At 40.1% G+C, this 25943-nt stretch overlaps 1 long non-coding RNA gene across 2 annotated transcripts in view; it reads left to right on the forward strand.

The window, feature by feature from the left end:
• Positions 1–25943, forward strand: part of LOC144282475 (uncharacterized) — a 134612-nt gene that overhangs the window by 95202 nt on the left and 13467 nt on the right. Inside the window, exon 5 of one of the 2 annotated variants that reach the window (XR_013350907.1) lies at positions 9302–9863. The exons of the other annotated variant lie outside the window; for it this stretch is intronic. This is a non-coding gene — a long non-coding RNA (uncharacterized LOC144282475). Of the gene's footprint in view, positions 1–9301; positions 9864–25943 lie in introns of those variants that run through there. 2 annotated transcript variants of the gene reach the window in all.

A 25943-nucleotide genomic window follows, 5' to 3' on the forward strand; every position in this document is an offset into this window, starting at 1 on the left:
TTTCTGGTTAACAGACTCTGAGTTAGGTTCACCACTAAAGCTACCTCATTTATGTCTCACAACTCTGTGAGGCTGGTATATTCATTATTCCCATTCTACTGATGGGGGCGGGGGAGTGGTTTCAAAAGTTACCTGACTAAATAAAAATATAAGGGGTTGAGCAAAGTTCCAAGACGCAATCTGTCTAAATCCAAAGTCTGCACATGAGTCTACCGCAGGCTGGTTGATGAGGGGCAACTGAGACCAAGGAAGACTGGCAATTCAGAATTCGGAATTGCTAGCAAAGGCATCTTTCATTTAACTTTCAGTGAAGTCTGAAAACTGAGATGGAACATACAATCCAAGTTTGTATCAGAGCTCTGACAGGAATGACATAAAACAACTATTACAGGCCTAGAGTGAAAGAAAATGAGAATGATCAACTTTTCAGAGCAATTTATTTTCACCAAGAGATTGAACTGATATTAAACTCTTATTTATATTGGATAAAGAATCTTACATATTGTTGAGCTCTGTATCTGATTATTACCATGGCACTGAGGAATGCACTTCAGTGTAAACAGAATAATTCAAAGCTTGATTAAAAGAAATTTTTTGGAAAACTATCTATGAAGGAGAAATTATAATTCTTCTTTCGTCTCTTTTTTTCCTGATGGGTGTGCATTTTTGCATTTCTCAAAGACATTTAAGTAAATTCTATGAGGCTTAACTTGTTCCCAAGACTTTGCATATGTCTTTTAGTGCTGCTGATGGGATAGATGTAGGATAAAACATATCTCCTTTGCTGTGGTTGGGTCAAGCCTGAAACACTGGGCTTGAAAAAGAAGGCAGAATTTTGCTGAATATTGAGAATATCCATGTCTTTCCCATGGGAATGTAAAAATTTGAGAGGTGAAAAAAATTGAGAGAAAAGGATGAAGGAAAAATTCTTTTTTGGATCATCTGTAAATATCTACAAGCAATTTCTCTCCTGAAACACCAGTAATACAAGTAAATTCGTATGCTAACAGCAAGATCTTCCCCTCGAATACAGAGTCTATTCACAGCTCCTTCTTTTCCATAAAGCTTCCCCCAAGGTGGTAGAACATGAAGAAAATTGTTTGGAAAACAAGATAGCTTTATGAGTCCTTTTCAAATATCCTTCTGCCACCAAAATTTAAAATGAATTTGTTTACCTACCCTGGCCCCAGTTGAAGTAATATCACCCTTCCTCCCGGACTTTCACACACTTCTACAGCTTTTTTACCCAAGAAGTCATAATGCATTTGCCTGAAAGAAATATATTTCCAAAAATTGATTTTTAAGATAAAATTTATTGAATAATTTTTTTTCTGCTAAGACATGTTCTTCTGGACATATCCCACACCAGTTTATTTGTATTACTAGTATCACTGGTATTTTAGGATAGGATTTGTTTTTAGATGTTTACATATGATCAAAAAAAGTATTTCTCCTTTACCCTTTTCTCGCAGTTATTTATTTTTCACCTTTAAAATTTTTATATTCCCAAGATAAAAACATGGACTATTTTCAGTACACAGCCAAATCCTATCTTAATGTCCTTTAGGTCTAAGCTTAATGCATACATGAAACCATTAAGTTTGTTCATGTATTTTAAAGAAAGTGTATAACCTAAAAGAAACAAAGCAAAGAGGGGCACCTGGTTGGTTAAGCATCTGCCTGCAGCTCAGGTCATGATCCCAGGGTCCTGGGATGGAGCCCCACATCGGCCTCCCACTGCTTCTACCTGTTGCTCTCCCTGCTTGTGTTCTCTTTCTCTCTCTTTCTGTCAAAAAATAAATAAAATCTTTAAAAAAAAAGAAAAAAAGAAGTAAATCAAAAAGAGGATATAGGAATAAACAGAGCGAATTTTATGCATGGGTATAGATGCCATTAGCAGGAGTAGATGTATCCAAACCCACATCCTTGCCCTTCCCCCATGACTGCTTCCAGTTGTTTCTTACACCGCCATTCTCTACCAAGGATAACACAACAAGGCAGCGTATGTCATTGACACAAGTATGTGCCACAGTATATTCCTAATGCCAGTTAGAAAGGGGAATCTGGACTTAACTCTCTTTGTTTAGCATAGTTATAGACCAGAGTAACTCTATGCACCACTTTCCATCTATTTTATAGAAACTTCAGCTTTGTGAGCAACTAAATCCTGGCTTAGATTAATATTTCTGCAATATTTAGCATACCTGGTTCCCGGTTTAATGGCAAACTGGTTTGCATGCTATAAACCTACTTCTTTAAGACTTAAACTTGCTTTAACTAGACTTTCAAATCCTAAGGAGACCCAGAGATAATTACTTTTAAAATCTTTATAACTCTACTCATAACCATGTGCAAATGGATGCTCTGTTATCAAGAAATGACTAAACAAATGCCCAGTAGGTGTTAACCTATCCTTTAAGCAGGGAAAGGAAAGCTCCATAGTGATAAGCTTGAGTGACAAGCTGTCTAACTTATTTCTGCTGAGTTAAATTTATTCATTTGCCAGGAATAATAGTAACACAAAAATAAAAATGCCCTGCAAGTGCCAAGTGATTTAGCATGGTAATGGAATTACATCAGGCTGCTGTTTGGGGTCTAAGTTTTACTACAAGGATAGGAAATCGATTTCTATTATCTAGATGATCATGCCATTTCTTTGTATGCCTTATACTACAGATTTGAAACACTCTGGTCTTCTTTTTTTTTTTTTTTTTCTGGTCTTCTTTACTATTTTTTCCTAAGATGAAGCCGATTAGAGGATCGATGCTTTTACTTTGACATATGTAATCTGTCAGTGTATAGGAATTGAGTCTTGCAGAGACACAAAGATAACATAAAATGCCAAAGTTCTGTGTTGTGGAATTTCCTTAAACATTTGATTGATAAGGATTCAAACTGAAAGTCAGACTACAAAGAGTCTACTATTTGCCATTAGTCTAAACAGAAATTGCAAAATATATGGTGATGAAGATATATATATTAGAAAAATAACGGAAGAATAGGGGCCCAGTCTATAAAAGAGCAGCAATTGGCTAAATCCTGTTTTTATGTCCTTCATACTTTAGGACTTTCAGTACCTTTGTGGGTGAGGACACAGACATGGAAATGCTGTAACCCCAATTAAACACAATAATTATTAACACTTTTTATTCTAATGGACCTCCTACTATCCCATCCTCCCACCTGTCCCCATCCCATAAAGGACAGTCTATCAAGAGGTATTATGTACATATGGGATCTTTATTTCTTGTAATTCTATTTTATCTGATAAAAATTTGTGTAGAACTTCTTGTGAAAACAGAATATAGAGTCTGCACAACTCTAGGTATTGGAGGCTTCGGGACATGATTTTTCTAATTTCAAACTTCAGAAATGTGGCAACAAAACTTTGCTTGCAAAAACAGGTAAAGTCCAACCAATCACAGATCAAGTTAAGTGAGAAGAAACATTAGATGATTGCTATGTTTGTGTTCCCTATCCTGGAGAAATAAATCTGAGATTTGGTTCCTCTTAAAGTCAGGAAACTCAACTGCAGAAATCCATCCTTTTTACCCTTTTATAGTTTACAGAAAAAAATACCCTTCTAGGCAAGAACTTTCTGGTGTCAGGGTTCTAGAACTCACAAGCCCTGCTATTCTCACATTTTAGCATCTCACTTTGTCAGGCATTCAATAGATTTCATTGCTTGCTTCACTTGAAGGCAGTTTCTACAAGGAGCAATACATGCATATTTAACAGCTAACCCAGGGATCAATCACCTTCAGTTGTGGTTAACAGCAAAAGTGAGAATAGTATTTTCTTGTATTTTACTATCATGATGATGAAAAATGTTATTTTTGAGCAAGAAACTAAATTGAAAAAGTTAGTGAGGTCCTAACAAGTGAAATAAAGACCATAGAAATAGCTGCCATGTGGAGGTCAAGCAAAGTGGGTTGTATTATCCTGAATAGGACAAAAACTAAAGTAATATTGCAGATAAGTCCAGTTAACCCTATTATCCAGGTAACAAATTCTGTAAAGATGAAGCTGAAACTATCTTTCTCAAAATCCATTTGCCTCATAATAAAATTGTTCAGTTTTTACAGAAAATCCAAGGAATTGTTCTTAGAGAAAAGTCAGAGAAAGTTAAGAATGTTGACAGAAAAATCATAAAAAGAAGAAATACAATTAGGCCTAAACACATGGAAAAAATGTTCCACTTTCTTTTGAGTCCAAATTTTTTTGAGGCGCTTGGAGCAATGTATCTCAAGGCTCACTTGACCAGTAAGTCCAGTGTTGAAATTTAAGAATGCACCCTGAGATTTTGCTACAATTAGAGTCTACCCAACTATCTGGAAAACAAACAAACAAACAAATAATTAGGAATTTTTTAAGTTCTGGAACATCCATAAAATGAAATACTTGGCAACTATTAAAGATTACCTCAGAGAAATATACTTACTATAAAATAAAAATTTAAGATCGAAGTAGAAAATTTCACTTAGGTGTTTTATGGGTCATTTTGGATATGCTCACTTAGATTTGGGGGATATTTCACAGCCCCAGACAAACTCATGTTAATTTCATTAAAAAAAAAATCAGTCTTTATGCTACAGAAACTTTCCCTCATCCCCAGGACAGGCCCCTCCTGAGTCTCCAGAGTAGGTGAGGTTTGGACACATATAAGCCTGGGAGCTAGAGCAACAGAACCTCCCAAGTAAAGACAGGATGACAAAGACATGAGGTTTGAAATGCCCAAAGCATCAAAATAGTTGTATATGTAATATAGGAAACAGTTTGCATGTATTTGATCTTTTTTGCCAATATCAAGTGTGGGTAAGATTGTGGGGAAGCAGATCTGTCAAGGACTGCTGACAGAAGATGAGGACTAAAATAGGGAAGTCACCTCTACAGTAGTATAGTTGAAAATATTCTCCTCTATGAACCAACAGTTTAAGTTTTAGATGTCCATGCTTAAAAAATAAAACCAAAACACTCGGAAAAATACCTGTTTTTTTTTTTTTTTTTTAAAGCATTCAGGATTTTATACACAAAAACTTCATTTCATCCTTCTTTTAATTTCAAAACTTGGAAATGTTTAACAGGGAATGGATAAATAGAATGTGGTACTTTTTAAATCAAAGATTATATGCAATTAAGAGAAGTAAAATAGATTTATACTATATATATATATATATTATATCATGTGTTCCACATGTATAACTGAGTGGACAACACCAACAATGAAAGGCTATGTATACATAGCATAGTGTATTAAAATGAGAAATACAGGGATCCCTGGGTGGCTCAGCAGTTTGGTGCCTGCCTTCGGCCCAGGGCATGACCATGGAGACCCGAGATCGAGTCCCACATCGGGCTCCCTGCATGGAGCCTGCCTCTCTCTCTGTGTCTCTCATGAATAAATAAATATAATCTTAGAAAAAAAATAAAATGAGAAATACATAGGATGGCAACAAACTCAGAAGCAGCTACTACCAGTGTTTTGATTGGGGGCAGGAGTGTCTTATATCAGCATCTCCTAAAGTAAGAAGTAACCACTGATTGAACAGTGTGACTATGATACCTGGGCACCCAACATGTTTTCGAGACGCATCCTACTTTGTGTATGATAAGAACGTTTTATTTTTAAAACTGTAGTCAGAGAGTTTGCACTTCATCTTTTGGGCAATCTCAGTGCCTCTATTTCTGAGCAGATGCTACTTAATTAGAAAAGAAAAGTTACCTCTGCTTCCACCTTTTCCTTCTTGTTCCCACCTCTACCTTTCCCAGCTGCTTCCTCTTCTCCACCTCTCACACACCCAATTTGATGTGAAGCAGGAAAGGCAGAAATGTGTGGGAGAGTTGGTGCTAAGAAAGCAATTCTTTTCCTGACCCTCTTCCCATGATATAATATAGAATACCCTATCTTATGTAGGTAGGATTGAATCAGGGGAAAAAAGCCCACCTAGTTGTTCCCGCCTGTGTCTTTCTTGCCTGTGTGTCTCTCTTAGTCTCTCACACCAACACACTCACAACACTCAGACGCCAGATGTGGAAAGTTTTCCCCCCATTCCAAACGATTCTCTGTGACTCTAGCTGGGTGTCTTATAATTTAACTCAATGCTCACACTATCTACCTCAAGATAGCATCTGAGGCCACAAGTGAAGGGCTCAGTCTGGCCTCTAGGAGTAGGCCCCCAGGTTACCCATGACTTCTGTCCTATTTGGCTAAAATTTGGAGGTTCCCATGGCCCCTTCCTCAGGTTTGATGAATTTGTGAGAGTGGCTCACAAACTCAGGGAAATAGTTACTTGCATTTACCAGTTTATTAAAGGATGTGAGAAAGGATACAGATGAACAGCTGGATGAGGAGATGCACAGGTGAAATCTGGGAGGGTCCTGAGTGCAGGAACTTTTGCCTCCATGCAGCCAGGGTGTGTCACTCTCCTGGTGTGGATGTGTTTGCCGACCCGGAAGTGCTCCGAACCTCACCCTATTGCAGAGGTTCAGCGTGTATGTAGGTAGCCACATTAACTCCATTTTCAGTCCTTTACCCTTCTCATGACAATGGGAGTAGGGAACTGAAAATTCTAAGCTTCTAATTATGGCTTGGTCTTTCTGCTGACTAGCTCTCATCCAGGAGCCCACCCAGAGTCACTTCATTGGCATTGCCATTACTCAGAAAATCACAAGGGTTTCATGAGCCCTGTGCCAGGAATGGGGGTCAAAAACTATCTATTAGAACAAAAGATGATCCTAGCACTTTTAGCACTCAGGAAGTTACAAGGGTTTGAAGTGTTCTGTGCCAGGAACTAGGGACAAAGTCATACACACACACACACACACACAAACATATACATTCCATTATCTCACTATCTCACTATTACAAACAACAGCTTCATGGGGCACCTGGGTGGCTCAGTGGTTGAGTGTCTGCCTTTGGTTCAGGGTGTGATCCCAGGGCTCTGGGATCGAGTCCCGCATTGGGTTCCCCACAGGGAGCCTGCTTCTCCCTCTACCTGTTTCTGCCTTTCTCTTTCTGTGTGTCTCTCATGAATCAATAAAATCTAAAAAAAAAAAAAACAGTTTCACAGAACATCAGAGTATCAAACCACAGATTTTACAAAGCAAGGCTTTTTTTGTGTTCAATACTATGTAGAGCAACATCTCCCAATTTGTAAAACCCTCCCCCTTTGAAGCACCCCTTTGAACCCTCCCCCCTCAGATACACATTAGAGTCCTCTTTCCATTTCTACCATCTTCTCCTCCAAGAATTCCAGAGGATATCTGAGATACTAGGCAGATCTCAATCATCCTAAATTCCAGAAGTTCTTATCAAACCTAACAGTGGTTTCCTCTTGTTAGAGAGCAGATGCATTACTAGAATTTGGCTTTTTTTTTTTTTTTTTTTTTGGTTTGTTTAGAGTAACACTGACTTATTAGATTCGTCTATTATTTCCTTTTTTCTCAGGAAGGGAAAGAGTCATGACCAAATTTCTTACCTAAGTACTGGTTTAAGATGAAATGAAGAATTGATACATTAAAGATTTCTTTGCAGGGGTAATGGTAACAAAGTTTTGTAGAAATTGAAGAATGCATAATCACATTTTGACATACTTATGAATTCAGAATCAACTCCTTTAAATAGAGCCAGAATTTGGAAGCATGGGCTTAATATCCAACTTGGATGAAATTCCATATTATATTCTTGTTCTAGAGCCACCTAATATAAACAACAGTTTCACTAAAGCAACGGAGTATCAAACCACATAATTTTATAAAGCCAGTCTTTTTGTGTGTCCAAAAAGTTTTTTGTGTTAGTCTCAACATTTCCTACCCTTCTACAGAGAAATGAAAATTCAAAATAATATAAAATTATTCAGTATTACTTGTAATCAGACCCCATTTTGCCAGCACTTGAAAACTAAGCATGTGGTTATTTAAGAAGATGAGTTCCATTGATGTTTTGCTATGATGAGCTTTGCCCAGTGGGCCAATACATTGTTCTTTATCACATATTTAATCTGTCTACATTTCCTTCCTGGTCAAAACTTCATATATATATATATAATCACTTGTTTATTCAATTGTCTGTGAGGTGGCTGACTCATATCATCAATTTGGCAAGCAACTGCTTATCGTCTTCCTTTCCTGAGAGTCTCTCTATGCTTCCCTCGTGAGATTAAAACAACTTCCATTTCCTGGGAACTGAAAAATAAGCGAGTATCAGAATTACTTCTCTAGAAAGGAAAGATTCACCTGCCCCTGCCCCCAGAATGACACTTCCCAATTTATAGGACCCTCCCTTCACAGCCAGAGTCCTCCCCATTTCCAGAATTCCAGAAGAATTTGGAGGTATTGGATAGTGAATCTGACCCACAGTTAGCACTCAGATACACATCAGGGTTCTGGCTAAACTAGTCACCCAAGATTGCCCTAGTTGAGCATTCTTTTAGAATAGTTCTGATTGGACTAAATATATCTTGTAATGTTTTAAAGAAAATGAAATGCTATTTTTGGAATGCCACCTGTTTGTATCTTGGTCACTATCTATAATTTTGTCACTGATTATAACTAAATACAATTACCAGGAGTAGTAAAGCTGGATAATATATAGGAAAAGAACTGGATTAGGAAATTTGGGTTCTTACGCCATTCCTGCAAGTTATTTGCTGGGTTTCCTTAATTATCTTAACCTCTCTGTGCCTCCACACCCTCATTGCTAAATGGAGAATAATGGAAACTATCCCACCTACAGCATAAAGTTCTTATGAGGATTAAATAAGATTTAAAAAATTCCAAAATTATTTGAAAACTATATAGCACTGTGCAAACTCAACAACAAAGTACTTCTAATAACCTCAGAAACATAATCTATCAAAAAATTTATGCCAACAAGGAAAACAACACTAAGTAACAGCTGTGTATTCTAATTTACAATCTTATAGTTTATTATTTAAATATTTTTCTACATGGATTGGATATGTAAAAGGAAAATTGTTTCTTCATCAGTCATATTTTTCCTTTGGTGAAAGTAATCCTCAGATTCCTTCAAATTTGCTTTTGTCTCTCCTACACCCTCCAGATTCTGTCCATGAAGTTGCCAGGTCCTCCTGACACTACTGCTGAAAGGTCACTTCTTCTCCTCACTTCACACATATTGGTACTCTCCAGGGAGTCAGACCTTTTTTAGTTCCAAGTGGCTTGGGGAGAAAAAGAGTTAATCGATTCATATATCTAAAATGTTCAGAAGTAAATCTAACTTAATCCTGTCCTGGATCCATCACATATTTACTTTTTTCTTCCTTTTTTTCACTCACAGGTCCTACAAAGGTGAAGGCAGTAAGACCACCAGCTGCTCTGGCCTTACCACAGGCTAAGCAAACTCAATGGAAACAGTACCTTTCTCTCAACAGTTCTGAGCGAAGCCCAGGGCTGACTTTCTTTGGGCTGAGCTTGGTTTCCTGTCTTTTCCAGAGTTTAGCTCACCAGCTTGAGGGATGGAACACACTCATTGGCCAGCGTGGGTCACTTGCCTGCCATACCCACACATCTACCTTCATATATCAGGTCCCAAGGATGGGACCTGTCCCACCTCAAATTATACAGACTGAGAGTGTAGAAGAAGTGGCTTTCAGTGTAATAAGAATGACAGAATAATCATAGGAAGAGAAAGAAACAGAGGCTGGCCAAGCAAATTTGTGGTTACTCTTTTCAGGTTTCTCCCTCAGGGCTCTATAACCCTGATGCAAGTTCACTTTTTTTCAAGTTTGCACAAATCAGATTTTACTTCTGTCACCAAAATTATGCAAAAAATCCCGACAATTACTTTCCTTTTAAAATTTACAGACACTATGGGAGATAAACTGACCCATCTGTTTTTTCACTGTTTTGCTCCCTCTTTTTGATGTGTGATTGTTTCTCCTCCTATTTGTCTTTCTTCTAAAATATTGTTGTGTTTGCATTTGAACAAATGCATCCACGTTGTGCTAAAATGTGCTTTTGTTTATTTACTCCCCATGCTGGATATCTTTTCTTCCCTATTGTAAGATAGGGTTGTAAAACCTCTAGGCCTATCCTTCAGCCATTGCTATGCTAATAAGCTGCAAACACTGCTGGTCTGACATGCCCTCACCTCAGCTGGACCCCTTTCCTCTTGCTTTCCTCCTCTGTGTTTCTCTACCTCCTCAACGTAGGATGACCACAGCAACATGCTCAGCTGTCCAGGCCTATGTGAAACCCTGGAGATGTGAGAATTTAATTCCCTTTGGGTCAATCTTTGACCCCTGAGGGCAAGAGTCAGTAGATAAATATTCCTCTCCTGTGTCCTTTGGGCAGGCAGTTCTGGGGGGGCATTTTACATAGTTCTCAGAGGAACCCAGCAGAACTGAACCCCAGGTACCTATACCACTAAACCAGTTTAGTATTCAAACAAACCCTCAACTTGCTTTCTTTCTTTCCCTGGTTAATTGTTCTCTCTCCAGTTTTCTGGGATTACTCCCTGCTCAGATAATTTATGTGCCCCCCAAATCCCTATTCAGTGCTTTAAATTGGGGAACTATGGGAGTATCCAAGCTAAGGCACTCTATGTTGACCTTTTTTTTTTTTTTTAAAGATTTTATTTATTTATTCATAGAGACACACACACACACAGAGAGGCAGAGACACAGGCAGAGGGAGAAGCAGGCTCCATGCCGGGAGCCCGATGTGGGACTCGATCCCAGGACTCCAGGACCGCGCCCTGGGCCAAAGGCAGGCGCTAAACCGCTGCACCACCCAGGGATCCCCCTATGTTGACCTTTGATGAAGTTGGTGGCTGTAGATCATTCCTTATGCCAAGAACAACAAGAAAAGTTGGCTAAAATTCTAAAGAAAAAAAGAAAGATTAGTTGTTTGAGGGCTTTGGAGAGATTTCAAGATAGCCAGAACTTTTGATATCAAGAGCCCAGTGAGAAAGAAAATGCAGAAAGATAAGACGAGTTCTGAATGCCACTTACCCCTCAGGGCTTTGCCAATTCTTGATGTTGGTTGAGAGGTTAAGAATCTTTAACCACTGCTAAAGAGCAGAAAATCTAAGTGAATTTTTGGTAATTTTACAAAGCTAGGTAGACAAAAATTAGAGTTTTTTTTTTAAATTTTTATTTTTTTATGATAGTCACAGAGAGAGAGAGAGAGAGAGAGGCAGAGACACAGGCAGAGGGAGAAGCAGGCTCCATGCACCGGGAGCCCGACGTGGGATTCGATCCTGGGTCTCCAGGATCGCGCCCTGGGCCAAAGGCAGGAGCTAAACCGCTGCGCCACCCAGGGATCCCAAAAATTAGAGTTTAATGTTGTCAAGGCAGCCAGAATTTGAGAGTTTAAGCATAGAGGGACGAGAGGTGCAAAAAGTAAGAATGATACTCAGCTGAGCTTTTTTGTCAGGGCATTTTGTGAATTAAGATGATGAGGACAAGAAGCTAAGAAGCCAAACATAATGCTGTTGAAAATTGGAGATTTAAAAAAAATCTTTTAGTGTTGAGAAGATAAAATTAACGGCCATGATCCACCAAGGGAAAGGTGTTCTGATAAACACTGCATGTTCTCATTTGAAACCATTGGGATGCTGCTGTGCCACTCGGGAAAGAGATTAAATTTTTAAAAGGCTGAAATTCAGCTTTTGATCTTCTAGGTTCACCTGATTATGGTGCTTTGCCTCCATTAGAGACACCAATGAGAAGAAACAGAATACTCTTTGAGAAGAGATAACAAATCCATATCATGTCCAATTTCTCATTTGCAGTGTCTGGTATTCAATAAAAATGTATCAGGTATGCGGAGGGGGGGCAAGAGGCGGAGGAGTAGGGTCCTCTACCCACCTGGCCCCACCAACCTACCTAGATAACCTTCAAACCATCCTGAACACCTATGAATTCCACCTGATATGTGAAGAGAAAACAGCCAGAACATGATAGAGAGAAGGGTTTTCACTTCTAACAAGGTAGGAAGGTGGAAAAAAAATAAGATAAAAGAGAATCACGTGGGAGGGGGGGGTGGCTGGGGCCTGCGAGGAGCGAGGCTAAAGTCAGGCAGCAGGAGCCTCCCCTATTGGAAAGCCCAGCCCCAGGAAGCGGGAACTTTAAAAAATCCACACCGGATTCTTCCCGGAGGGAAAGGCGCTGAGCAGGGAAATGAGCAGAATCGCAGGAGGGGCAGGAAGCCTCCAGGCTCCCGGAGTCACTATTAGGGGAAGTGCGGCCGAGGGAGAGCGCACCACAAACCACAGGCCGATCTCCGTAAAGGGCTGGAGCTCGCACCGGCGGGGCCTCGGGAGAAGCCAGTCGGTCAGGGGGGGCTCCGGATGCAGGGGGCTGCAGCCTGCTGCCTTCGGGAGCCACGGCCCCGGGAGCGCGATTCCAGCAGCACGAGCCCCAGATCCCAGGGCACTGGGAGACACAGCCCAGGCTCCTGCATTCCCCCGGGAGGGGCAGAGGCCGGGAGGGCACAGGACAGTGAGGACTCTCCTGCCGCGGGGCACCCCCAAGCTGTGCAGGTCAGCGCCCCTGCCCCCTGGGAGCACCTAGGCCAGTGCGGACTGGGAGCTGCGGTGGTTACTGGGGGGAGCTGACTCCAGGGCTGGGGAGCTGGCCGCTGCCAGTGTTGTTCCTCCTTGTGTCGCCCTGTGCCTGGGAGGGGTGGGGCTGCCAGAGGACAGAGGCCTCACAGGGTAAACAGGTCCCACTGGCCCGGCACCCAGCAAGGAGCAAGACACACCTGAGAATGAGCGCAGCAGGCCCCTCCCCCAGAAGACCAGCCGGAAGGACGCGGGAAGAGCAAGTTCTTGGCGGAGCAGCGTTGGAAAGCTCCAGGGGAAGTCGAGGGATTTACAGTATATAGAACAGGAGGGTACCCCTCCCTTTTTTGTTGTTTTTTTTTCTGTTTGTTTTTTTCCAGTACAACTTGTTTTTATATCAGATTATAAATTTCCAATATTTTTTCTCTTTTCCCACCTTAACTACAATATTTTACCACTTCTTCATTTTTAAGTTTCTCACTTTTTGACTTTCATATTTCTGAAATTACAGGTCTTAGATATATTTTCCACTTCTAGATTCCCTCCAACATACTCAACCTAATTTTGAGAGATATAACAGATACGGTTTTGTTTTGTTTTGTGTTTTTGTTTTCTCTGCCTCATGTTGATCTACAATAGTGGAAATTAATATCTTCTTTTTTAAATTTTTTAAAAAATTTATCTATTAATGAGAGAGAGAGCGAGAGGCAGAGACATAGGAAGAGGGAGAAGCAGGCCCCACGCTGGGAGCCCCAGGCCGGACTCCCGGGAATCCAGGATCATGCCCCAGGCCAAAGGCAGGCGCTAAACCACTGGGCAAACCCAGGGATCCCGGGAAATTAATATCTTCTAAAACATGACCAGCATGCACCCAGAACCAAGTGGTATACCGTCCTGGTTCATTCTGTGAGATTATATTCTCTCTTCATTCGCATTCTGCCCCCTCTTTTATCTTATTTATGTTTTGGTGGTCAATGTTGGGCTTTCTATATGTATTTCTGGTTTATATAAATTTGGGACTGACCATCTTATAACATACAGAACCTAATATACCCAGAACCAAGAGGATCACCCTCTAAGACTCCTCAGGTAGACTACATTCTCCCTCCACTACAACTTTGTCAAGACCACCATCTCCCAGTGCCTGACCTTTTTTTTTCTTCTGTTTTGTTCTTTTTTCTTTTTTTCCACTATTTACTTTTGCTTTTTTCACTCTGTATTTTTTCTTCTTCTTTGGGATCTTGACATTTTATGTTTTACTACTTTGTTTTAAAATTTGTTTTTCAATTTAGTGGTCCTTATGTTTTATTTCGTTCTGATCTTTAATTAAATTTCTGGTGTCTGACTATGGCAGAATAATCTAGGGTGAAATTTACATAGGTGATGGTTGCTATTCTTGACTCAACCCACTCATACAGCCACTCTGCACTGAGCAAAATGACTAGAAGGAAGAACTCCCCACAAAAGAAAGAATCAGAAACAGTACTTGGCCACAGAGTTACAGAATTAGGGTTAAAATTTGATGTCAGAAAGCCAATTCAGAAGCACAAATATAAAGCTATTCATAGCTCTGGAAAAAAGCATAAAGGAATCAAAAGACTTCATGACTGCACAATTTAGATCTAATCAGGCCAAAATTAAAAATCAATCAAATGAGATGCAATCCAAACTGGAGGTCCTAACTACGAGGGTTAATGAGGTGGAAGAAAGAGGGAGCACATAGAAAACAAGTTGATGGCAAGGAAGCAAGCTGAGGAAAAAAGAGAAAAAACATTTAAAAGACCATGAGGAAAGGTTAAGGGAAATAAATGACAGCCTCAGAAGGAAAAATCTACATATAATTCCGGTTCCAGAGAGCGCCAAAAGCGACAGAGGGCCAGAAAGCATATTTGAACAAATCATAGCTGAGAACTTCCCTAACTTGGGGAGAGAAACAGGCATTCAGATCCAGGGGATAGAGAGGTTCCCGCCCCCCCCCCCCCCCCGTCAAAATCAATAAAAACCGTTCAACACCTCAACATTTAATAGTGAAACTTGCTAATTCCAATGATAAGGGGGAAATCCTTACAGCAACAAGAGACCCCTAAGTTATATGGGGAGAAATATGAGATTAACAGCAGACCTCTCCCCAGAGGCCTGGCAGGCCAGAAAGGGCTGGCAGGATATATTCAGGGTAATAAATGAGAACATGCAGCCAAGAATACCCTATCCAGCAAGGCTCTCATTCAGAATAGAAGGAGAGATAAAGAGCTTCCAAGATAGACAGAAACTGAAAGAATATGTGACCACCAAACCAGCTCTGCAAGAAATATTAAGGGGGACCCTGTAAAAGAAAAAGGAAGCCCAAAGAAATAATCCACAAAACAGGGATTGAATAGGTATTATGGTGACACTAAATTCATATCTTTCAATAGTTACCCTGATCGTGAATGGGCTAAATGATCCCATCAAAAGGTGCAGGGTTTCAGACTGGGTAAAAAAGCAAGACCCATCCATTTGCTGCCTACAAGAGACTCATTCTAGACCTAAGGACACCTCCAGCCTGAAAATGAAAGGTTGGAGAACCATTTGCCATTCAACTGGTCCTCAAAAGAAAGCTGAGGTAGCAATCCTCACATCACATAAATTACAGTTTATCCCAAAGATTGTAGTAAGAGATGAAGAGGGGCACTATATCATACTTAAAGGGTCTATCCAACAAGAAGACCTAACAATCATGAATATTTATGCCCCTAATGTGGGAGCTGCCAAGTATATCCATCAATTAATAACCAAAGTAAAGACATAGATAAGACACTAACAGTAGGAGACTTCAGGATGGCATTTTCTGCAAATGACAGATCTTCTAAGAAGAACATCACCAAAGAAACAAGAGCATTAAATGATGCAGTGGATCAGATGGATTTCACAGATATTTACAAACTTTGCATCCAAACGCAACTGATTACACATCCTTCTCAATGCGCTTGGAACTTTCTCCAGAACAGACCACACACTGGGTCACAAATCAGGTCTCAACTGATACCAAAAGATTGGGATTGTCCCCTGAATATTTTCTGACCACAATGCTTTGAAACTAGAACTCAATCACAAGAAGAAACTTGGAAGAAACTCAAACACGTGGAGGTTAAAGAGCATCCTGCTACAAGATGAATGGGTCAACCAGGGAATTAGAGAAGAATTAAAAAGATTCATGGAAACTAATGAAAAAGAAGATACAAGCCTTCAAAATTTTTGGGATACAGCAAAAGCAGTCCTAAGAGGGAAATACATCGCAATACAAGCATCCCTCAAAAAATTGGAAAGATCTCAAATACGCAAGCTAACCTCCCACCTAAAGGAACTGGAGAAAGAACAGCAAATAAAACCTACACCAAGCAAAAGAAGAGAGTTAATAAAGATTCAAGCAGAACTCAATGAGATAGAGACCAGAAGAACTGTAGAACAGATGAACAAAACCAGGAGTTGGTTCTTTGAAAGAATTAAGAAGATAGATAAACCATTGGCCAGCCTTATTACAGAGAAAAGAGAAAAGACCCAAAGTAATAAAATCACGAATGAAAGATGAGGGATCACAACCGATGCCAAGGAAATACAAACGATTTTAAAAACATATCATGAGCAGCTATGCGCCAATAAATTAGGCAATCTAGAAGAAATGGACGCATTTATGGAAGACCACAAACTACCGAAACTGGAACAGGAAGAAATAGAAAACGTGCACAGGCCAATAACCAGGGAGGAAATTGAAGCAGTCATCAAAAACCTCCCAAGACACAAAAGTCCAGGGCCAGGTGGCTTCCCAGGGGAATTCTATCAAACTTTTAAAGGAGAAACAACACCTATTCTACTAAAGCTGTTCCAAAAGATAGAAAGGGACACAGAATACCACCAATCTCGTTTTATGAGGCCAACATCACCTTAATTCCAAAACCAGACAAAGACCCCACCAAAAAGGAGTTTTAAAGACCAATATCCCTCATGAACACGGATGCAAAATTTCTCAACAAGATACTAGCCAATAGAATCCAACAGTACATTAAGATTATTCACTATGACCAAGTGGGATTTATCCCTAGGATGCAAGGTTGGTTCAACACTCATAAAACAATCAACTTGATAGATCACATCAACGAGAGAAAAAACGAGAACCATATGATCCTCTCAATAGATGCAAAGAAAGCGTTTGATAAAACACAACATCCATTCCTGATCAAAACTCTTCAGGGTGTAGGGATTGAGGGAACATTGCTCAGCATCTTAAAAGCCATCTATGAAAAGCCCACAGCTTTATAGGGGAAAGGAGAGAAAATCAATAGGAAATATCAGAGAGGGAGACAAAACGTGAGGGACTCCTAACTCTGGGAAATGAACAAAGGGTAGTGGAAGGGGAGGTGGGTGGGGGGATGGGGCACTGAGGGGGGCACTTGACGGGATGAGCACTGAGTGTTGTACTATAGGTTGGCAAATTGAACTCCAAAAAAAATATACTAAAAACCCCACAACAAATATCATTTTCAGTGGGGAAACACTGAGAGCCTTTCTCCTAAGATCAGGAACACAACAGGGATGACCACTCTCACCACTGCTATTCAACATAGTACTAGAAGTCCTAGCCTCAGCAAACAGGCAACAAAAAGAAATAAAAGGCATTCAAATTGGCAAAGAAGAAGTCAAACTCTCCCTCTTCGCAAATGACATGAAACTTTACGTAGAAAACCCAAAAGATTCCACCCCAAGATTGCTGGAACTCATACAGCAATTTGGCAGTGTGGCAGGATACAAAATCAGTGCCCAGAAATCAGTGGCATTTCTATATAATAACAATGAAACTGAAGAAAGAGAAATTAAGGAGTCAATCCCATTTACAATTGCACCCAAAAGCCTAAGATACTTAGGAATAAACCTAACCAAAGAGGTAAAGGATCTATACCCAAAAAACTACAGAACACTTCTGAAAGAAATTGAGGAAGACACAAATAGATGGAAAAATAGTCCATGCTCATGGATTGGAAGAATTAATATTGTGAAAATGTCTATGCTACCCTGGGCAATGTACACGTTCAATGCAATCCCTATCAAAATACCATGGACTTTCTTCAGAGAGTTGGAACAAATCATCTTAAGATTTGTGTGGAATCAGAAAAGACCCCGAATAGCCAGGGGAATATTGAAAAAGAAAACCAGAGCCGGGGGCATCACAATGCCGGATTTCAAGTTGTACTACAAAGCTGTGGTCATCAAGACAGTGTGGTACTGGCACAAAAACAGACACATAGATCAATGGAACAGAATAGAAAACCCAGAAATGGGCCCTCAACTCTATGGTCAACTCATCTTCCACATAGCAGGAAATACTATCTCCTGGAAAAAAGACAGTCTCTTCAATAAAAGGTGCTGGGAAAATTGGACAGCCATGTGCAGGAGAATGAAACTAGACCATTCTCTTACACCATACACAAAGATAAACTCAAAATGGATGAAAGATCTAAATGTGAGACAAGATTCCATCAAAATCCTAGAGGAGAACACAGGCAACACCCTTTTTGAACTTGGCCAAAGCAGCTTCTTGCAAGATACATCTATGGAGGCAAGAGAAACAAAAGCAAAAATGACTATTGAGACTTCATCAAGATTAAAAGCTTCTGCACAGCAAAAGAAACAGTCAACAAAACTAAAAGACAACCTACAGAATGGGAGAAGGTATTTGAAAATGACACATCAGATAAGGGCTAGTATCCAAGATCTATAAAGAACTTAATCAAACTCAACACCCAAGAAACAAACAATCCAATCATGAAATGGAAAAAGACATGAACAGAAATTTCACCAAAGAAGACATACGCATGGCCAACAAGCACATGAAAAATATGCTCCGCATCACTGGCTGTCAGGGAAATACAAATCAAAACCACAATGAGATACCACCTCACACCAGCGATAGTGGTGAAAATTAACAGGACAGGAAACAACAAATGTTGGAGAGGATGTGGAGAGAGGGGAACCCTCTTGCACTGTTGGTGGGAATGGGCACTGGTGCAGCCACTCTGGAAAACTGTGTGGAGGTTCCTCAAAGAGTTAAAAATCGAGCTACCCTACGATCCAGCAATTGCACTGCTGGGGAATTGCCCCAAAGATACAGATGCAGTGAAAGACCAAGACACCTGCACCCCAATGTTCATAGCAGCAATGTCCACAATAGTCAAGCTGTGGAATGAGCCTCGGCTGCCCATAGAAAGATGAATGGGTAAAGAAGATGTGGTGTATGTACACAATGGAATAGTACTCGGCCATTAGAAATGACAAATACCCACCATTAGCTTCGATGTGGATGGAACTGGAGGATATTATGCTGAGTGAAGTAAGTCAATCAGAGAAGGACAAACATTATATGGTCTTATTCATTTGGGGAATATAAAAAATAGTGAAAGGGATTATAGGGGAAGGGAGAGAAAATGAATGGGAAATATCAGTGAGGGTGACAGAACATGTGAGACTCCTAACTCTGGGAAATGAACAAGGGGTAGTGGAAGGGGAGGTGGGTGGGGGGTTGGAGTGACTGGGTGATTGGCACTGAGGGGAGCTTGATGGGATGAGCACTTGTCATAATCTATATTATGGCAAATCAAACTCTAATAAAAAATAGACACACACACAAAAAAGAAGTGTATTGACCAGAAGGTAGAATGTGTTTTGAATAAGTTAGTTGTTTTGAAAAAAAAAAAATTGAATGTGTTAAATATTTTAAAAAATGTGATCTGCTGATTGCTCTAGCAATTTTTATACATCCTAAGAAAGTTTTGAAAATTTCTTGTTAAGTTATTCCAACACCTATTCGTTGAATGATGTCTTTCTTCTACTCACTAGTCTAGGCATATAGAGACTCACATAGTCATTGCTCTCAGGAAACTTAACATCCTGGTGTCTGTGGGGCTGTAGGTGGCTTATAGTCCTATTCTCTCATAATTGGCAACCATGACAAAACAAGGACTACTGCATACCACCTCATTCTAAAGAGAACCATTGAACTGCTGCTCACTGCTGGGTCCCTATCACCTCACAGGAGTTTCCTAGGCTTTGTAGAACCAGACTTTCTATGGGCCAAGTCCATATATGGTGAGCAACGTCGAGGGAAGAAACTCTGGGGGTTCCTTGTTACTTATTTGGTAGGGTAAATATGGAGGAGGACAGAAAGGTGCTTTCCATTCCCATAATCTAAATGGGAAGGGCAATGGAAACTCTGAAAGAGAAGCTTATAGAGATTTGGGATGCTGGCAAGAAAATGGGGGACACTGGCATTTTGTTTATTGTTGGAGGGCGGTTTGGGCAGAATTTTGCCAACGTGTCCCTTTTTCTACACGATTTGAGAGAAGAAAATTGGAGTGGACTACAGGGCTTAGAGAAGGGCAGTGCTGGAGAAGCCAACTCCATCCATTTGGTGTGTACAGATGTCAGAGCATCCAACGGATCAAGTGGAAAGTGGTCACAGAATTATTTTGCTCATATCCCACATAAAAGGCCTGTCCCCTAAGCAAGGGACACTAACAAGAAGAGCCTTGGGATAAGAATTTGGCGATAAGAGTTGAGCAAGAATGGAAGAGGCAGAGTTGCTGGGAATCCCCACGTGATGGCAAGGCCTTCTGCATTTCCCCCACACCGTTGAGAGATCCAGCCCTGGACTTTGATTCCCAGAGTCCATTACTGGCATTTGTGTAAGCTGGGTCAGCAGCTACAGCCAGCAAGCAGAGAACCACAACCTGGAACAGTTAAGTACAATGATGTCCTTTCCCTGCTTTGTGTTCTCTGCTTCTAACCCTCAGGAAGCTAAAGCTAGAAGGGAAAGGCAGCCACAAAATTGAATTGGATATGAGATTGGCATTTTGAAATTGAACTAGAACTCATACAGCAATTTGGCAGCATGGCAGGATACAAAATCAATGCCCAGAAATCAATGGCATTTCTATACAATAACAATGAGACTGAAGAAAGAGAAATTAAGGAGTCCATCCCATTTACAATTGCACCCAAAAGCATAAGATACCTAGGAATAAACCTAACCAAAGAGGTAAAGGATTTATACCCTAAAAACCATAGAACACTTCTGAAAGAAATTGAGGAAGACACAAAGAGATGGAAAAATATTCCATGCTCATGGATTGGCAGAATTAATATTGTGAAAATGTCAATGCTACCCAGGGCAATTTACACGTTTAATGCAATCCCTATAAAAATACCATGGACTTTCTTCAGAGAGTTGGAACAAATTATTTTAAGATTTGTGTGGAATCAGAAAAGACCCCAAATAGCCAGGGGAATTTTAAAAAAGAAAACCATATCTGGGGGCATCACAAAGCCAGATTTCAGGTTGTACTACAAAGCTGTGGTCATCAAGACAGTGTGTACTGGCACAAAAACACATAGATCAATGGAACAGAATAGAGAACCCAGAAGTAGACCCTGAACTTTATGGTCAACTAATATTCGATAAAGGAGGAAAGACTATCCACTGGAAGAAAGTCTCTTCAATAAATGGTGCTGGGAAAATTGGACATCCACATGCAGAAGAATGAAACTAGACCACTCCCTTGCACCATACACAAAGATAAACTCAAAATGGATGAAAGATCTAAATGTGAGACAAGATTCCATCAAAATCCTAGAGGAGAACACAGGCAACACCCTTTTTGAACTTGGCCACAGCAGCTTCTTGCAAGATACATCTATGGAGGCAAGAGAAACAAAAGCAAAAATGAACTTTTGGGACTTCATCAAGATTAAAAGCTTCTGCACAGCAAAAGAAACAGTCAACAAAACTAAAAGACAACCTACAGAATGGGAGAAGATATTTGCAAATGATGTATCAGGTAAGGGGTAGTTTCCAAGATCTATAAAGAACTTATTAAACTCAACACCAAAGAAACAAACAATCCAATCATGAAATGGGCAAAAGACATGAAGAGAAATCTCACAGAGGAAGACATAGACATGGCCAACACGCACATGAGAAAATGCTCCGCATCACTTGCCATCAGGGAAATACAAATCAAAACCACAATGAGATACCACCTCACACCAGTGAGAATGGGGAAAATTAACAAGGCCGGAAGCCACAAATGTTGGAGAGGATGTGGAGAAAAGGGAACCCTCCGCAGTGTTGGTGGGAATGTGAACTGGTGCAGCCACTCTGGAAAACTGTGTGGAGGTTCCTCAAAGAGTTAAAAATAGACCTGCCCTATGACCCAGCAATTGCACTGCTGGGGATTTACCCCAAAGATACAGATGCAATGAAACGCCGGGACACCTGCACCCCGATGTTTCTAGCAGCAATGTCCACAATAGCCAAACTGTGGAAGGAGCCTCGGTGTCCATCGAAAGATGAATGGATAAAGAAGATGTGGTTTATGTATGCAATGGAATATTACTCAGCCATTAGAAACGACAAATACCCACCATTTGCTTCAACATGGATGGAACTGGAGGGTATTATGCTGAGTGAAGTAAGTCAATCGGAGAAGGACAGTGTATGTTCTCATTCATTTGGGGAATATAAATAATAGTGAAAGGGAATATAAGGGAAGGGAGAAGAAATGTGTGGGAAATATCAGAGAGGGAGACAGAACATAAAGACTCCTAACTCTGGGAAACGAACTAGGGGTGGTGGAAGGGGAGGAGGGCGAGGGTGGGGGTGAATGGGTGACGGGCACTGAGGGGGGCACTTGACGGGATGATTACTGGGTGTTATTCTGTATGTTGGTAAATTGAACACCAATAAAAAATAAATTTATTATAAAAAAAGAAATAGTTTTAATAACAAAAGAGACTAGAGATTTTATTGTCTCTCTTAGATTTCTGGAAGTAATAGGAAATGTATATGCCATACATCAAAAGTGAATAAAAGATTAAATATTGTTTACTATTGAATTGGGACCTGCCAATATCCAGATATACAAACAAAGAGGATAGTCCCAGAAGTTGAGTGCTATGAAGAAAATAAAGGGAAAAAATGAGATAGAATTTAATGGAGGAAGGAGAGAAGAAGCTGCTTTGCCTTGAGTAGGCAGCAGAGACTTATTTCATTCAACAAAATTTTATTGTTTTTCTGTCCACGCACTATTCCCAGCTTTGAGGATATAGTAATAAACAATGCAGACAAAAGTAAAACCATCAATAATCTGTTTTGAAGGTGTGAGACAGGAATTATATGAAGGAGGTAAGCAAGCAAAGATAGGAGACAAGGAGCAGAAAAAGAACAAGAAAGGAAGAAGCATAGTATATTAGAGTTTTAGGAGGAAAAGTCAGTGGCTAAAGCCTATGAAAAAGTAGAGATTTAGAGAGGGTGTGGGGGGGAAGAGGTAAGATTGGCTGCAGCCTGGATTGCTCAGTGGTTTAGCACTGTCTTCAGCCCAGAGTGTGATCCTGGAGACCGGGGATCAAGTCCCATGTTGGGCTCCCTCCGTGGAGTCTGCTTCTCCCTCTGCCTGTGTCTCTGCCTCTCTCTCTCTCTTTCTCTCTCTCTCTGTCTCTCATGAATAAATAAATAAAATCTTAAAAAAAAAAAGATTGGGCTTAAGGACAGGTGAGATCCATGAAGAGCATGCTGAAGAGTGGGGATTTTACTCTGGGAATCCCAGTTGGATGGGATGGGAAGCCATTCAGAGACTTTTAAATAGGGGAAGTAGATGTTTATGTTTTATGTATGTCTTATGTTTTTAGAAAAATTACTCTGATTGCTTTGTGGTGGTGGGGGGTGGGTAGGAAATAAGAATAGAGGTAGGGAGATAAAATGTGGGTTCTCACTATGTTCCTGACAATCTCATCCATTCTTTGTAGTAAGAATAAATGGTGTTGGTCACTTTTCAGCACTCCTTTTCCTTCATTTCAAAATACTCAGGGATGGAGATACTTTGATCTGAGAAAATTAAAATGTTCAGCACTTTTGCACTTTAGTAGGCCTAGAAAGAATTTAATTGATTTAGGTTAAGTAAGACTTACATTAAACTGATTGCTTTTGATTTAATATTATCTTTCATATGAGAATGGAAATTATTTTCACATGGTTGGCAATGTTGTAAATAATTACTCAACTTCAGTTGATAAACGGTCTAAAAATTACTTTATTAGCTTTCCTAAGAGCACATTTATTACAAATAACACTAGCCACATGAGAGAAGAACCATGAGAAGGGTCAAGGACATCCTATGAGTAACTGAGGTAGAGGCTAAAACAACATGTTCTCCTAATATATGATGCACTGACAGCATTTGGCAAAACCAACTGGAAGAGACCCTAACTGAGACAATAATCCCAGTTAATAAGCTCCACTGAGTGATGTTCATCAACTGATAATGTGAACTTAGGTTGAACTCTAGTCATAAGACTTGGAAAGAGGGAAGTTTGAGAAATTGTATGTTCCTCATTGTGAAGTGATGGGCCAGAGTATAAGATCAATTCTAGGGACAGCCCCGGGTGGCTCAACGGTTTAGCACGGCCTTCAGTCCAGGGTGTGGTCCTGGACACCCAGGATCAAGTCCCACATTGGGCTCCCTGCATGGAGCCTGCTTCTCCCTCTGCCTGTGTGTCTGCCTCTCTCTCTCTCTCTTTCTGTGTGTGTCTCTCATGAATAAATAAATTATATCTTAAAAAAAAAAAAAAGTTCAATTCTAAGAATGATTCTAAGGGGCAGATAATTTCAAGGCCAAATCTCCAAAAACCAGAAACCACTAAGCACCTGTTGATCATCTCAAGTTCTATTTCCAAACCCATCTCAACTGAAGAGCTTTTGGGAGACCCATTGCAGGACTGAAGTTTTTTTCTCTAATTTGAACTGACAGTCACATTTTTCTGTAAATCACAATTAAACAGTCACTGGAATGTGTTGGGCATGCAAGCATCACAGTCCAGGAACTCACAGATCTGGAGGACTGTTTTTATCATTTATAAGTAAAATCCCAAGTAGACTAATGCAGTCTATCTATTAGGGAAATATGGGTTAGCAATTGTCTGGTCATGATTTTTTTCTTTTAACTTAGAAAAAGTAAATTTTTTTTGTATTTTTTCTTTAAAGATATAATACAGGCTTATTATAGAAAATTTGGAAGTTGGGCAAATGTAAAATAGAAGAAAACCTTAAAATTAGATGTAAATACACCCCTATGGGTGGTCACCACCACTGACATATACACACACAATGAGCAATTACAATAGGACCCATTTGTAATCTTTCAAATGCTCAACAGACCCTATTCCTTGCCATTAAATCCAACTGATTTCAGCATAATGTGACTGTCAGGGAATGTTCTGAGATTTCCAAAATATGCTAGAATTTACACATTCAGAGCAGTCACTTTGGGAGTTCATGTTATATGTTTATTCAAATGCTGATACCGAGCAACAAATTTGTGACAGTCTTTTTGCCATCTACCAAGGGAAGGCATGTGGCACATGGCCAGGGCCCTGCCATATCCTGTCTCTTTTGGGACAGGAGAAATGAAACCTCAGATATCCCTCACCCTCACTCCCAGAGCAAGACTGTCATGGTGTGTCTGGTGTGAAGGATGGGGAGGGGGAGGACTACACATTGTAACACGAGACCCTTTGATCTTAACTTAATGTCATAGGCATGAGAGCATCATATGGCCCTTTTGAGATTTCTGACCCAGGATCTGCCCTGTCCTTGAGATGACAGGTACTCACTCTCCAGAAATCATTTGGAAGGCAGGGCCTCCTCTGTGTGTTCCTACCCTATGCCTGTCTCTACCTTTACTATCAAGGGAGGGCTCTCGGCTCCAGGCAAGTGAATTATAATTGAGATCATTTCATACCAATGGAAGTCTTTCAAAAACCCTCCCTAGAGACAAAATATTTGAAATAAACTCAGTCCCTGCCCTCAAGGAGCTCACAGAATAATAAACTTGCTCTTTTGTTTGTTTTAATCACAGTGCCATTTCAGCAGCCAGGCACCTGGGGTACTTGACTAAATCAGCTTTTCTGCCACGTTCCTTTGCCATCTCTCACATATTATTTCACTTGTGTCTGGACAACCATGGAGTGAAAATGCAGGCTGAAGTCTCCCTCCCCCTTCTGCAGGGTCTCTGCTCTTGGCTTTGTTCACACCTTCATTTCTTCACACTTATCCTACTGTGTTTAAAATCTTTAAAATGTACTGAAAATAACAAATCATCAGGTAGCTTATTCAGTTTTGGCAGGGGGCGGGAGGGATTCTATTGCACAAATCACATTTCCTCTTCCTTTCTAATTCATCAGTTAACTATTTCATTTGTTTTCAGTTTTCTAGATCTTTACTGAAATATTCATCTGTTGTTATTATTCTTTCTTCTGTTCTTTCAATTTTGTTTCTTACCCTTTACTATTAATATATGGAGTCTTAGAAAAGAGAAAATATAGAGTCGCATGC

This window comes from Canis aureus, chromosome 13 (genome assembly GCF_053574225.1).
Source record: "Canis aureus isolate CA01 chromosome 13, VMU_Caureus_v.1.0, whole genome shotgun sequence".
Taxonomy (NCBI): domain Eukaryota; kingdom Metazoa; phylum Chordata; class Mammalia; order Carnivora; family Canidae; genus Canis; species Canis aureus.